A 15873-nucleotide genomic window follows, 5' to 3' on the forward strand; every position below is an offset into this window, starting at 1 on the left:
AAACTTTAAAATGAAAGTGATGTCGAAAAATTCAATCGCATCGGTTCGAACGGAAAATGGGATTTCTTAGAAAACGGTTCAAATCTTTTTGAACCAAAGAAAGTTTTTCAAATATTTTTATTTTTAATAAATAAAACGTAAGCAAATGATGTTCCTTTTTTGTAAAAAAAAATATTCGCTAATCATTTGAAATAAATTAAAACATTTTAGATAAACGATCGAAATCTATTTATGAGTTCATTCAATTTCCGCTGGTTCAATCTCCTTACATATATAAACAAAATTGGAAGAACATGAATTTCTTTTATTTATCCCTTTCCAGTTTTGTTGAAGACAAAAATCTGGCATTATAAAAAATTATGTAAAACTCAGCAAACTATTACCTATTATCTTAATTTAAATTTTAATGTTGCTTGCCGAAAGAATTTCAAATAAAAAGTAATATACGTATTTTTCCTAAAATAAAACAAAATCAATGGAAAACCTGGAAAATTTACATTGATCATTTCTAACTTTTTTGTCAGCTTGGCACAAGTGAGTAAACACAGAAAAATTTAAAATATCGTGCTGCTGATAGAGCTGTCTGGGAGTGATATTGTTTAATATATTTATATCAAAAATTTAAGTGTTTTATTATCCTTAAAAAGCTGCTATGCATTTTCATGATCATCTTCGATTTATAATTAGATTTTTAATCAGTTAAGGTCTTAAAAAGGTACTTTTTCAGTACGCAAACAGGATCAGTAGATTCAAAGTTGGAAATTTTGATCATCCATATCTATGTAAATCCGTCCATAAAGGCGAAACCTATATTGAAAATTCTCATTGAAACTTGCAGTTAAGATCATTTACTTTTTTTTAAGTATAAAAATCCTTTCCATTTTGAAGCAAAACATGAATTTAAAAAAAAACATCGCTTAAAGGTCCAGAGTACTAACCCTTGTTAATTCAAAGTGATCCAAATTGCAGCAGGCAATAAATCATTTTAAAGAATTTTGTCAGAGCTCAGGCAGGTCTACTCCAAAACTCTTACTTTTGATTTTCAATTCAAAATAAAATTTGGAAAATAATTTGATTAATTTAAAACAAATTGATTGATGAAGGATTGAAAGGGAAGTGAAAAGAATTTGTAATTTAAAAAATTAGTAAAAGATTTAAATAAAAGATGGAAGAAGATGGAAGAAAACTCGTTTTTGAAGGAAAACATAAAAATTCCACCGAAATGCCAAAATCAAACAAAAATCTCGTACAGTAGAACAGAATCAACATTCATTACTTAAGTTAATATTTTTCAAGTGGAATATGATTTGTTGCATATTTTCGTATCATTGAAATTTTGGTAATCGTGTATTTTGTATATATTTTTCAAAATAAAAAATTCTTCATACTGTTTCAAATTCAGTAGACTTAGCTTATGTCTACCGGTTGTCGCTTTCATTGATAATTCTTTTAGATAATCGATAATGGTATTTTCCAGTAGAAGGACGTATTCCATGAATCGGATTCACTCTTTGATTCTTAAAGTGTCCAAGAGACATGAGACCATAATTGTATTTTTGTTTGAAACAAAAAAAATTAATTCTTACTGATTCACTGAAATGTAGTTTAAAAAAAACCAAAAAAAAAAATCTTCCATTCCCAGCTCAACAAATAATATTTGAATGGGAAGCTTCCAAATTACACATTTTCCGGACCTACCTGTCAGCACAAGATCAATTATGAAACAGATATAATTTACAATTGGCTCTGAGCTTTGGCATTCCGAGTATCATGGACGAGGTACACAATTTGCTCCTGAATCGCCGACGAGTGTATCTTCTAGAAAATGTTTCTCGTGCACAGTTTGGGCAGGATTATCATCTGCTTTCGAGGCGCTTCATTATGAGCCCGATTCTTTACGGGTTTCTCCTCAAACCGGAGTGTTGAAATCCAAGGAAACAATTGGAAGGTGTGTGAGGGGGTCAAATATTAAATTAATTGTACCGTAGCGATAATTTATTATTTGCATAAGAATGTGCCTGGGGAAATGGTTTTCTAGAATCTTTCGCCTTGGTCTTGCTCTTCGGATCTGGGTATCACTGTTCGAGAGACAGAGCGAACTTTCTAGTCTGGTTTTAACTGTCGTGTAAATTTTAAGCCTCCAGATCGTGGCAAGTGTATCCTTTGAGTGAATCGAAAGATATTTAAGGAAAGCTGGAACACCCGGTAAGGGGGGATGATTGTGGTTCAAGTAAAAACTGGAACTATACGGTTGGGCGAATCCCAAAGAGGTATTCTGCTTCGGACATATTTTTTTGGCCAGGATTCGGAGCGGATTTGCCCCAATGATGATAATGAAATGAACGGAATGTAACAAGGCAAAGAAAGGATATAAATTTCCAAGTGATTTAAATGATAATTTATAGCTGTGGAGAGAGGGAGTGGTTCTTGGTAGAGTTTCATTAGTACCGAAGAAGGAAAAAGATTCACGATGAAGCTGGAGCTGGAGCGATAGTTTGCAACAAGGACAATTTTGGTCAAAGAGTTGAATTCTTCGAATTCTTGTTTCAGGGGATTCTTAAAGAAGGAATAATTGGTCGCAATCATGAGGTTTGTCGGTAAAAGTTGTGAATTCTGAATCTCTGGTCAAATGAATTTTTTTTTCTCTGTTCCTTTATTTTTGGTCTGAAAAGTGTTTCTTCTCTGATGAAAAGGCATCCACAAATAAAGCGTTTTTTTTTTTTAAATATTACATTAAACAGACGGTCTTTGTTTGAAAACGCCGTCTTTTTTTAACCATTTTGTCTTTTGATTCAAATTCCAAACGTCATCAAAATTGTATTAAGCTTTTTTTTAGCCCAGAAAAAAAGTTGAAATGTCTTTTTAATTTGCATCATTAAACATCATGTACAAGTTTTAGTTGAGCTCTTAACTTGCAATTAATGTTGATTTCATATAAACACAACCCTTTCAAAACAATTTTTACTTATTTTCGAAATATAAAAAAAATATCTGTGCAAAACTGTGGTATATTGAACTAAAGGGTGTCCACGATGAATTTGCCACACTATGAAATTGCTCTAACTTTTTAACCGTTGGGTAGAATTCAATGAAAATTTGGGTGGATTTAGTTCATAGTGCATTGTTTACATCCTGCAAGTTTTAAAGTCCTGTGATCGAAACTCGCGGAAATGGAGTCGAAAAAACAGCTCGTGCGTGATAAAATCTTGCGAATTCATCACCAGAACTAGGATCCTTCGCATCGTTCCATCGCTAAAACGTTGGGAATTGCGAATTCCACGGTGTCACGAGTATTTAAGCAGTTCGAGAAACGATCGAATACCGACCGGAAGCCCAGAAGTGAAGGAAAAAGTATTTAGTACAACACCAAAAATCACAACCGCGTAGTTGGGGCCTTCAACCGAAACCCGAACGCCTCCGTTCGGGATGTGGCTAAGAAGTTGTACCTAAGCCGAAGTTTCGTTCAGAAGGCCAAAAGTAAGGCTGGGTTTCGAACGTTCAAGGTACAAAAGGCCCCTAATCACGAGGGGAAGCAGAATAAGTCCACCAAAACCCGTGCCAGGAAGTTGTATCTGACGAAAGTTGAATGCTACATCAAGGACGACGAAACATATGTGAAGGCAAGGCCGACTTCAAACAGATCCCCGGCAACCTGTTTTTCACGGCCAAGAATAAGTTCAGCGTTCCGGAGCATGTCCGCACTCAGAAAATGTCTAAATTGTCGAATAAATTCCTGGTTTGGAAAGCCATCTGCACTTGCGGGAAGCGGAGTGTACCTTTCGTGACCCAGGACACGATTAACGGACTGGTGTGCATGAAAGAGTGTCTTCAAAAGCTGTTGCTTCCTCTTCTGAAGGCCCACAACGTCCTAACAATCTTCTGGCCGGATTTGGCCTCATGCCAATACTCCAAGAACGTGCTGAAGTGGTATGTGGACAATAAGGTAAATTTCGTGTCGAAAATGTTTAACCCTCCCAACACTTCGGAGCTCCGCCCCATCGAGAAGTACTGGGCGATTATGAAGCAGCACCTTCATAAACGACCTAAGGTAGTGAAGACAGTCAAGGAACTGAAGAAACTATGGGTTTACATGCAAAAAACGGTTGATTCACAGGTTGTGCAGAATTTTATGGCCGGGGTTCAGGCCAAGGTGCGGGCGTTTGCGTATGTACTGTAAATAAAATACGAGTAAAATGGTAAAATGAAGTTTAATAGTTATTCCGTTATTCTTAAATTCCTGAAAATTTGACTATCGGATGAAAACTTGAATTTTGCGAATCAATTTTATGTGTGGCAATTTCATCGTGGACACCCTTTAGTCAGCTTTGCATGATCCATATTCATAACATAAGTGAATATTTTATATGTGTTCCGTTATCAGGTTTTATAATCGGATATAAGACAAACTTTTAGTTTCAGAAGAGGCCTGGAGAATTTTATAAAACAATCCGTGTTACTTGGGAAGTTAAGGCGTTAAAATTTACCATCTAAGCTTCTCCAATGCAAATGCAAGTATGCAAATATTACACAAAGCAAAAGACTTTACAATATTATGATTTAACATGAAGTGGTTAGTTTTTGGTGAAATTATGAAGATGTTTTAAATAGCTAGAAGTAGAAACCCAGAAGGAATTTTGTTAGAATTTGCTTCATCACATCCTAGCCAAATAACTCAAAACTAATCCATCATAGAGCAAATCTTCTATCTCGTCTTTGCCACAGGCAAATGGAACATTATAAAACTGCTGCTAGCACAGCCGTATCTTGAGCAATGCAGCTGCGAAAGATGGATTCAAGTTTCTTCCAGAAAAGTGTATGATAGAAAATGATACGAGATTATAACGCGGGAGGAAAATGTCTTGCAAGAATGGTCCATGCTGCCTGTTTCAGGCAAATTTTGCTTAGTTATTATTGTTGCAAAGTTTCTCTGCAGCCTTCCGGTGTATTATTACCCCTTTCCGGCTCCTGTTCCTTTGCATCTGGCCTTGATCTCGTTGATGTTCTGTTTTATTTGAGTTTATTTCCCGATGCAAACGGTCACGAGTTTAAGGTTCACGCTGCCATTTTTCCATTATCATCATTATGTGCCGGGAAGATAATGATCCTCCTTTGAGTGGAAGGGGAGAAAACACTCCTCCCGAGTTTGGTTCGGGAAGGAAAACTTTCGGAAAGAGTTGCTTTTTCATTTCTTTGGCAAAGTTGTACACAAAGTTACTCCTCCCGTTAAATTACCGTCAAGATAACGCAATTCCAGAGCCAGGCAATTTCTAGAAGTTTTTACGGACCAGGAAAGGGCGGGAGGACGGCCGCGGAAGTTGCCGGCAGCTGGTAATAATAATGTAAATTTGAAGACAATGAAGACGTTTTCCCAACGCAGCAATGATAAACTTTGAAACAGGACACAGAGTTTTCAAACTGCCTTCAAGAGAATGAACTTAAAAACAGTTTCGGGGGGACCCAAACTGTCGATTCCGGGCTTCATTCTCGGGGGGCTTGTCGGAAGGCGTGTAATCACATACCGCTGACAGCTTTTTCTTCACCACAGTGATGTAGAAGGAAAAAGTTGTAAAGTTTGACAGAACTTTGGAAGATTGGTTGGGTTTTCTGGGAATAAGTTACGAGGTTGAACAAGCTTGGTGGCAATTAGATGAATTCTTAGATGGTAGAAGAGAAATTGGAACTATCACTGTATGTATACGATTTCCTGGAAACGTAATTAAAATTCATATTTTGAATATCCTCAATTGGGTATACATATTATTGGGTAGGTACCTATTTATTCGAGGAAGAATGACCCTAACGGGTTGAACTCCTTAAAAAACATGAGGATTGAGGTTCGGCAATTTTGACAACAGTTAAATTAAAATCAATTTCTCGAAAACTGAAGAAGATTTAAACATAAAAATTACTTCAATGTATATATTTTTTGCACCCATATTCGATGTAATATTTGAGAAAATAAGTATTCTGCTTAATAGGCGCATATAGCCTGGTTCTCCCCTACATAAAAATTATTACATTTTCAAGGTGATGGAAAGTATTAGAGAAACATGAGATATCAAATGCGCCTATTAAACAGAAAATTTTTCAATCAAATATTACATCGAATATGGGTACAAAAAAATATACATTAGAATCGATACACATTTATCAAACGAAAACGTCCACTGAAGAAGATAATGAGTAGCTATCGAAATACCGGTATTTGAACTTTTCTTATACCGTGGTTGAATTAAAGGGGATGTAGCCATGGATACTTATGAGAAGGAATGTTTGGGACGCAAATCAACTTGTTTATTATTTATTTAGAACAAATAGCGTCGCCGTGTTGCGCGTCATGAAGGGTGCTTTGATTGTGATTTATGAAATTACATGCCCGAGCAGACTTTGATGCCTAAATGGATGGCAAACTGAGACTTAAATATGGTATCAAGAGCAAACTGATAGCATAATTTGCTATTGAATTTTCTGGGATAGCAAAACTAGGCATTATTGAGGTTTCATAATTTTGAATTTGATAGCAAAGTTAGACCAAAATTAGGCGATAAGAGCAAAATGATAGCATCATTTGATGTAGGAATTTCCCGATAGCTAAACTAGGCATCATAAAGGTTTCATCTAAATCTTTATACCGTACTGAGACCAACTTTTGATGTCAATAGCAAACTGAAAGCTTTAGTTAGTTAGTGTTGATTTTTCAATGATAGCTAAATTAGGCGTAACTAAGGGTTCATTTTATTTTTTTAATAGAACACCAAATCATATTTATTGCGTCGACACTAAATTTAGGCTCGGAAGTCCGAATCTGCACTTTCTACCGACAAAGAATAATTTATGAAATGAATAGTATCTGCTGTCAGTTCAACAGCAACTTTTAAAAATGTTATCTACATACACCATAAATCCTAGGTGCTGCATCAACGAAAAATATTTTATCCTTCATTTGCGAAACGGAACTATAAAACTTCTCTGAGATAAAACATTCACATTGATTTCCCTGGCAAGATCTGATAAGTGCAATTAATGGATAGACCGATGATAGGGGAGAGTGGGGATACTTGATCCCCTTTTCTTATTTTCACCATATCTTTTTGGAAAAAATTAGCAACTCACCGTCTTTGACATTTTCTGACAGCTTGTAACTTCAAGTTTCTATGCTCCAAAAATAAGAACGATACTTAAATCCGTTGATGAACTAGAAGCATTTTCGTGGGAGTAAAAAAATTGCGATTTTTCTGAAGTTAGGGGAGACTTGATCCCCTGTTGAAGGAGACTTGATCTTTTATTCAGGAAGCCCTAATCCTTGTATAAAAATCAAACAAAACCCCAAGATAGAATGTTAATTTACTATTTTGGTCATGTTTGTTCTCATTTCACAATTTATAGCAGACATAAGAAGAAAATTCTATAACTTTGTCTCAACGCTAATAACATTGCATACTTAAAGGCGCTATTTTTTATAATTAAGAGAAAATTAATTATTTTTGGTCTTTTCTTCAGACAATTGTTTGATAAATATTAGTTTTTGGATAAATATTAGTAATTTCGTCATCAGCAATCATAACGATCAATTTAGAAGAAGAATATGCCGTTTGGCAGGGGGATCAATTGTACCCAACTCTAAGGGATCAATTATACCCATAATCAACATTTTAGAAAACTTTTTCTGAAAATAGTTGAGAGTTTTCCATTGCTTTGAAATTATGGCATTATGAAGTTCATTCTACGCTCGAACGATTGATACATTGGAACAAATATTTTTTTCATAATTTTCCCATGTAAGGAACACTTTAAAGTGATGAAAAAAGATCTTCAAGTTACATTTTGTGAAATTTTTCAAACAAAGTTCAATTACTCAAACAATTATTTTGTTAAAATTTTTTAAACTACAAGCATTGTTATTTTGCTCATTTTGGCACATTTTTCTAAAACATTTGATCTTTGTAAGACATTCCAGTTTCGAGATATAGCTAAGGAATCAAGTATCCCCAGGGATCAAGTATCCTCATTCTCCCCTACTCGAAGAATAAAATGATGTTAGTTGAATAAAACGCAAAATTCAATTATATGACTTATTAAAAAAAGGAACTTGTAAAACATAATAAAAATCTTCAAAATATTCATTTATTTTAAAAAGCATCTTTTTCATATTAGAGTGAAATGATTTGGCATTTCACTCACAAACATTCAAAGCCATCACTCAAAATAATAGCGTTTTCGTTTATTATCCACCGGCACGGAGGCAGTAGCAAACTTCATAAACAAACTAAATCGTCGCTCGGGACGATACATATAAGTCATCGTCCCGGATTAAGATTTGGTTTGTTTATGAAGAAAAAGTGTGCCTCCGTGGCGGTGGATAATAAACAAAAATGCTATAGATAAGCTTTTATGCCTGAATAACCGTCATCCAATAATTTTCGATGCAGGATGGGACAAAGAACGTAAATTATAACACCTTATTTCAGTTTTTTTTTTAAAAACAAGGGAAAATTTTTGGTCCATTGAATTTAATGTTACATTTTTTGCAATGTTCTGTAATAAGTGTGCATTCCAATCTAAGGCTCTGTGCAAAATATTTATCTGCATCCCGCATTCGGAAATGCACAAGTAATTAACCCAAAATCATGTTTGCTTCCATCCCAATTGCGCATCATGAGCACATCTAATTAGCACAAACTGGTAAAAACTACTGTTACATTTATCACAGTGTATAGATCGAAAAACAAAACAAAACAAGTTATCGTCCGATCTGTGTTTCCGTGTGTTTGGAGAAAAAATCAATGTCCCGCAAAGAAAAAGTGTCCGTGAGCAGTTGGCCAACGTGTTCCTAACAAACACCCCGTCACCTAGAGGAGTAAAAGAGCCGTAGCGTCATGAGAGCGCCCTGCAGGAAATTCGTCGGAACCCGAATGCAGCAACAACCTGGTCGGATTGTTTCAAAAATCTACCTGTGCACCCCGCATCAAACTCGCGGGATTCGCCTAGTTCCATTGTGCCCTGTAAGAAGAACATGTCCAACCATGGATTTCAGGATAGACAGGGTAAGTACCCGTAAGCAAGTTTTCGAATTGCTGGGCGTATTTTGTTTGTTTGTTTTGGAATTTATCACTTTTTCTATAGGCGATAAAATTTTCATAACCTAACTCAGCTCTAAAGAAAAACATTATTCAATTCGTTTCATTCTTCCTTTATTACCGATCATTTTGTAATCCTCTTAAAAATGCTTCCAAGTTGCGTCTTCAATCCCCAGGCCAGTGGCAAGTGGCAAGTGACACAAATGTTAGATGTCGAAATCAAATTTTTATTATTATCCACGTATAGGAACATTAAAACATCCGCAAATTTATTTTATTATTGACAAATAATTTGATGGAATGCTAGACTGTACGTGGAGTGTAATAATGATGTACGTTCTTCAAATTACTTATTGAGAAAAAATAACAAGTTTGGATTTTTTTTAATTATTTTTTTTTTCTTTTTTCAGAGTCACGTTTGTAAATCAGATGGTAGAACACCCGTTTTTTTAGTTACTGATAAAGTGATCTAGCGTAAGCGCATTTTCAATCGACTCACCTTTTTTTCTTTTAGGAACAATTGGGATGCGGTTGTTCGCCATGGTTTGCATAGCTTTGACCCCTGGCTTGATGATGACCCTTCGAAATACTTAAGGTGAGGCACGAAAGACAGGATATTTTTCTGGTAAGTCCAGCCTCTATAGGTCCTTTTTTTAAGTATTTAATAGATATCGTTTTCCACTAAATGCTCTTGCAATTGGCACCTGTTTTGTTCCTAATTTAACTACTTCAAGAGCTTGCCAGAATTTTACGCTAACATATCGGGCCGGGCAAATTCTGGCGATTTTTTTGAAAACCTGAAAAATCCGCTACATTGAATGGTACATTTAGTAAAACTCTATTTCTAAATTGTAAAATTTTTCCCATCAACAACAATGAAGTTGAATCTAGGAGTACGATTGACGATTATCCTAGTCCCTAATCTCAGTTTTTTTTTTAACTTAAAACGTTTTTTCAAAATGTATTCCGAAGGAAAATTTCAGTCGTTCGTGTTCGATGGCAAATTGTACTATGAAATTCGCCCCCAATTATGATTGCATAAGTGAAGGCGATTTTCAATACTCAATTTTCAACATAGCAATTTCACTTTACGCAGAAATTCACCTGCTATGTTGAAAATTGGGTATTGAAAATCGCCTTCACTTATGCAATCATAATTGGGGGCGAATTTCATAGTACAATTTTCCACCGAACACGAACGACTGAAATTTTCCTTTGGAATACATTTTGAAAAAACGTTTTAAGTTTAAAAAAACTGAGATTAGGGAAGAAGATTATTGAAGGATTTTTTCTAGGATTTTCATCCTTGGGATGATTCATTACCTTGATTAAATATTTAAGAAATTATCCATAATAATGGACATGGTAATGTTTATAACATTCCGACCAGATACTTGTAAATTTTTATAAAATAATAGGCTTGAAAATTATCCGGTAATAACCTTACTGAAAAATTTTCTATCACGTCTTGATAGTTAAGTTTGCTCTCTTTTTGCTTGGTAGTACACTGTTAAAATTAACGCTAAATTTTCGTACTAGGTTGATTGATTGAGTTTAATATTTAAGGGGAATCTCGAAATTTGTCGAAAAACAATCATTTTACTAAAAAAAATTTCCAGAATTAATTCAACACCTTTTTATTTAAAGTAAAAAACCTGGTTCCGCAATTCGGGTTTAGTTAGAAATCACATTTTTAAGGCCTTCACAAAGACTGATGTGCCTGGCTAAAATCAACACTTTTGGAATTGAGTGAAAACTTATACAAACTTTTTTTTAGCAATATAAACATATTGTATGTAAATTTATTTTGTTCTTCTATTGGTTTGTAATTATAACAGTGATAAAAAATACATAAGTAGAGGATCCAATATTTACAAAATATATTTTCGAAGTTATTACTTTAAAACCTTTAGTAGACAAGTTTTGGCTTCAAAATGTTCTGATATTGAATATGTCATTAACCTGAAAGTTCAGAACATTTGTGAACTTCTATAAAAGTTGCTTATAAAATTAAAAACGTTAAACACGCTGCATAAGTAAAGGCGATTTTTATAAGGTTTAAATATTTATCTCATATTATAGCTAGAGTATTTCCTTATGATTGCATAAATAAAGGCGTTTTTTTTTCAGGAGGGATTATGCATCCCAATACAGGTGATTTCACTTATTTTTTTTTGCGAGATTTTCATCCCTTAGGTATAATTTTGCCATAAAAGTCTTTTCGGGTTTACTATAGAAGCGCCTTTGTGAAGACAATTCAAGCATTTTAGACTACGTTAAAAAAATTGTTTACTTTTGTGTACGTATATTTGCACGCGATATCTGTACAAAGGTTCTTAGATGATTAATATAATTTCAAACATTTACTGCCAGGGGAGTCCCATCCCGAGCATACTTTTACCGTAAAACGCTATCAAAAATTTTTTTGCTATCACGCCTTAAGCATCAAATTTTCGCTCATTTTGATTGGCTAAGGTGATACACAGCAAAAAATGAAAACCAAATTTTCATACGTGAACGTATTACGTTCACGTATGAAAATTTGGTATTACATCGTTTTTCAAAAGTTTGAGTTTGAAAGCATATTGATGCCAAATTTTGCTATAAAAGAAATTTATTTGATGCCTTAAATTGGCATGATTATGCTTTCCAAGCTCTCAGAAATCGAGGTGTAATTGAACTCTCAGTTTTAGCAAAATTAGGCATCACTTTGCTAACCATGTATGAAAATTTGTGCTCTCATTTTGGCTGTGTACCACCTTATGTCAAGCAAAATGAGAGCAAGTTTGGCTCTCAGGGCGTGATAGCAAAATTTGCTATAATTTTGCCATACGAGTCTGCTCGGGTGAACATTATATGCCATCGCGATGGCATCGACTTGACGACTTCAACATCGAGACGCTCATGAACGTTTGTGACATAGCAATCAAAACATTGAAAAAACTGATTCTCAAACACTTACCTATAAGCATGGTTGATCCTCGCTTCTCAAATCCGACAGAGCGCTGTGTAAATCGCACCGTTATCTTCTACGGTTTGTAGAACACCACACTGCCTTTCAAAATGGTCTACACTCGTTTAGGAGTACAGCCGAAGCCAAGTGCTGAGCAAAACCGGTGTCCCAATAGCAATACTACTGTGTGAGCTGTGTGAGAAGGAGAAATCCCGAAACACACAACTGAAGTGCAATTTTTTCCTTCTCTTCATACCACAGTACGCAAACAAACAGCACGAAACGACATTGCTTTTTCTTCTTCCTTTTCTTGTTGGGAAAAAACCAAACCTACTGAGTTGGTCTAGCGCTGCTCCCCTACACTTATTTCGTATTCGTTTTCATCTGGTGATCAACCGGTTATGCACCAACTGCTGTCATCTTCATATAAAAAAAAACGCTTTGACAGCACTTGGTGCACAACCGATGAAAACAAATACAGCATAATTGTGATGATTTTTTTTCTCTTGCTCCCACCCTGGCGAAGCCTTCTCTGCTCTTTGATTGGGTGTACTTCCGGCATCTTAACAAAACAGGGCTAGTGTTTCAGAACGAAAAGTTCACTGAGTTGCATTTTTCAAGCTGCTCGGAGAGAAATGGACAACCATGCCTATAAGTAAATAATTTCTGGCATTTAAATATATTTTTTATGCAAAAAATTAGAATTACCAAGGTAAGAAATGTTGGATCATTTCTTGCCTTGGTTGATTTAAATTTTTTGTCACGAAAAATAAATATATTTAAATGTCAGAAGTTATGTTACTGTTTTCCTTTTATTCGAATATTTTTTTTGAATAATATTTAAACGAACACACACATATACGATCTTAGGTAGTAAACTTTATGTTTCTCTGAAGCGATCAATTCTACTTAAGACCATATCGTACATCTTACATGAATATGATGGCTAGCATCTTACTAGTGCTAACACCACCAACCCACAGAAATAGTACTATGTATGCCGAGACCGAGACTCGATCTCATGACCTCTGGCTTAGAAGACTTGAAGGCTATCCTCTAGGCCACGGTCGGCGATTTGAATACTAAACCATAAATTTATAAAATAAATCATCCTCGTGAGAACACAATTAATCTACTAGAAACTCAATCAAAGATTCAAAATGTTTGGTAATTGGAAAAGGTTCAAGATACTTATCTTTGCTTGGCTCCAATACTCAATCCTTCTGTTGTTACCTAATAACATAATCTTAAATTGATCGGAATAGTCACAGCAGAACCCTTGTTTTCATTTAACCTATTATGGTTATAAACCATATTATTTAACCATATTTGACCTTTTCCTGCGTTATATTTTTTTACTCATCAATGAGAACTAATAAAAAGCGTTATTGGGAAGAAGTTGAAATTTGGTTATTCCTCAATCATGTGAAATTTTGGCAGGGAAGCTGAAATAGCGTTATTTTCAAACCAAAACACGATATTAAATAAGGAAAAGCTGATAAAAGGTTCCTCATAACAATGGGGTTTACATGAAAATTGCGGCAGCAGTAATATTATTTAAGTTTTTCCACGGCAAACGAAAATATAACTGAGCTAGGATTTGTTAAAACTTTTTTGTCAATTCAAAAATCATCTCATCATATCAAAACACTTACGTTTATCAATTTTTAACAAAAATTCTTCGAAGATTGTTAAAATTTTGTCAATTCTTGTTAACTTTTGAAAGGGTGCCCCCCTTTTTAGATTTGGAAGGGTTTGAAAGTTTTATAAAAACCATTCCCGGTCTTGAAAACGACTTTACACCAAATTTCAAGTTGGTCGGTTGAGAAGTTCCCGAAAATTGTTCATATTGTGTCAAATTATTGTTAATTTCGTATGGGAGCACCCTCTTTTTGAATTCGAAGGGGTTTGAAAGTATTATAGAAACCATACACGGTCATCAAAATGGCTACACACCAAGTTTCACGTTGACCGGTTCAGTAACTCTTGAGACTTGTTCGAATTACGTAAAATTTCTATTAACTTTGTATGGGAGTCTCCCTCTATTAAGTCGTAGGGGTTTGTAAGTATGTATTATAGAAACCATCGCCGACCCCAAAAACCCTTAGATACCAATTTTAATGATTCAGATGAGAGTCTTCATTCATTAAAACGGGAAATGTCTATCTTTACAATATATCATCAAATTTTGTTAAAACTTGTTTGTCAATTCAATATATCATATCATTATGTCAAAACGCTTTCGTTTATAAATGTTTAACAGAAATCATCGAAATTTTTTTTGTCAATTTCTGTAAGTTTTGTATGGGAGCCCCTCTTTTTTAATTTGTAAGAGTTTGCAAGTATTTTAGAAAACATTCCCGGTCTTGAAAATGGCATTCTCCCTGGCCGCAGAGATTGACCGATTTCGATGATTTTTGATACATTGTATAGATAATTTATTCTCGTTTCCTAATATAGAAAAATTAAGTCAAAATGTTTTATCACATTACCAGTAGCAGGTACCGAATAATGAAAAAGTCTCTGTTTGAAATGTTTACTTTTGATAGGTCCCTTAACTATTCATGATTTAAAGTATTTGAAATTGTATATTGGTTGTATAAATATTTGGGGGTCCAAAAGAACTTACGGTAAAAAAAATTCTTGCTTAAGAAAGACACCCAATTTCGGCTTTGCATCGCAGTATCTCGCACTGAAATTCTCGAATCACATTGACCCAAACAGCCTAATTACAGATTATTTTATGAGGGAGCACTTCTGGTGATCACAAAAAGTTTCTACAGATTCTGTATTTTGCCATTCCCCAGAAAAGTTTTAAAAATCAAATTTTTGCGATTTTTTTCCGAAGACTTTTGATTATTTGAACGTGCGTTTAGGGTCATATTGACCCGAACAGCTTTGGAAGGTTAGGTGTTCACTTTTTAATATATTTTTTCGAATAGTTTTAGTAAAAATTTAATCGGATAAGGATGTATTAAAGAAGTTATTGAAAAATCGGAATCTTGCTCCAGATATAACATATATACTTTATTAAATGAAAGTGCATAAACCTGAGAATAGTAGGGAAGAATGGGGATGATTGATTCCCTTTACTTATTTTCAGCATATCTTTTGAGAAAAGTGTAGCAACTCGTCATCCTTTCCATTTTCTGACAGGGCATTATTTCAAGTTTATATGCTCAAAAACTTAGATCGATACATGAACCCATAGATAAATTAGAAGCATTTTCGTGAGCCGAAAAAAAATGTACAACCTATTTAAGAATTTAAGAAAAATTGTTACACAAATACACAAATCCATTTAAATTGAGAAGGTTGACTTTTTCACAATTTCGATTTAAGGTGCCTTAATTTATTATACCCAAATTTTACATAAACATATAAATCTGTTTAATTCAATTAATAAATCGTAAGCCACTTAGTATTCTTCTTCGGAATGAAGTAGATTTTGTTAGGAATATGTCTTTTAATTTAAACAAACATATCCACGAACGAAAATTCCATCCAAAGTCTTAATTTATGAATAATAAAAAAATATTTTGATGAATTATTCATTTCAAAGTTTCATATTCAACGAAGCAAAAAAGTATTATATTTTAGATACAGGTAAGATTGTAAAAAATTCTCTGACGTTTTAAGTTTAAGCAGATTGCTCTGTTAAAGGGTAACAAGTAAATACTTTTCGTACTATCATTTGTTGATTTTCATGTCGCCTTAAATCTATCAAATTGTAACCTATTTAAGTGTTGCCCTGTGTATTTGAGATAAAAAATATCATAGTAAGGGATTTTTAGGTTCTTCGAAAAAACAAAATCAGCACACTTTGCAATCCTCGGAATTCAT

Source organism: Uranotaenia lowii, chromosome 2 (assembly GCF_029784155.1).
Source record: "Uranotaenia lowii strain MFRU-FL chromosome 2, ASM2978415v1, whole genome shotgun sequence".
NCBI lineage: Eukaryota > Metazoa > Arthropoda > Insecta > Diptera > Culicidae > Uranotaenia > Uranotaenia lowii.